Source organism: Branchiostoma belcheri, unplaced genomic scaffold, assembly GCF_001625305.1.
Source record: "Branchiostoma belcheri isolate BF01 breed outbred unplaced genomic scaffold, Haploidv18h27 scaffold135, whole genome shotgun sequence".
NCBI lineage: Eukaryota > Metazoa > Chordata > Leptocardii > Amphioxiformes > Branchiostomatidae > Branchiostoma > Branchiostoma belcheri.
Genome location: NW_017802769.1, coordinates 622,002 through 622,898, shown reverse-complemented (window position 1 = coordinate 622,898; position 897 = coordinate 622,002). Strand labels below are relative to the sequence as shown.

General features: G+C 51.4%; 1 pseudogene; it reads right to left on the bottom strand.

The window, feature by feature from the left end:
* The window catches only part of LOC109464241, a 2,957-nt pseudogene extending 2,060 nt beyond the window's left edge, over nucleotides 1-897 (bottom strand).

Sequence of the window (897 nt, the reverse complement as noted above, 5' to 3'; positions counted from 1 at the left end):
AGTGGCAATTGTTGTAGGCTGAGTTGTAGGTTGAGTTGTAGTGGCCGTGGTTGTAGATTGAGTTGTAGTGGCCGTGGTTGAAGATTGAGTTGTAGTGGCCGTGGTTGTAGCCTGAGTTGTGGTGGCCGTGGTTGTTGGCTCAGTTGTAGTGACCATGGTTGTAGGCTGAGTTGTGGTGGCCGTGGTTGTAGGCAGAGTTGTGGTGGTCGTAGTTGTAGGCTGAGTTGTAGTAGTCGTAGTTGTAGGCTGAGTTGTAGTAGCCGTAGTTGTAGGCTGACTTGTAGTGGCCGTAGTTGTAGGCTGAGTTGTAGCAACCGTGGTTGTAGGCAGAGTTGTGGTGGACGTGGTTGTAGGCAGAGTTGTGGTGGACGTGGTTGTAGGCAGAGTTGTAGTGGCCGTTGTTGTAGGCTGAGTTGTAGAGGCCGTGGTTGTAGGCTGAGTTGTGGTGGCCGTGGTTTTAGACTGAGTTGTGGTGGCAGTGGTTGTAGGCTGAGTTGTGATGGCCGTGGTTGTAGGCTGAGTTGTAGTAGCCATGGTTGTAGACTGAGTTGTAGTGGCAATGGTTGTAGGCTGAGTTGCAGTGGCCGTGGTTGTAGATTGAGTTTTAGTGGCAGTGGTTGTAGGCTGAGATGTGGTGGCCGTGGTTGTAGGCCGAGTTGTGGTGGCCGTAGTAGTAGGCTGAGTTGTAGTAGCCGTGGTTGTAGACTGAGTTGTAGTGGCAATTGTTGTAGGCTGAGTTGTAGGTTGAGTTGTAGTGGCCGTGGTTGTAGATTGAGTTGTAGTGGCCGTGGTTGAAGATTGAGTTGTAGTGGCCGTGGTTGAAGATTGAGTTGTAGTGGCCGTGGTTGTAGCCTGAGTTGTGGTGGCCGTGGTTGTTGGCTCAGTTGTAGTGACCAT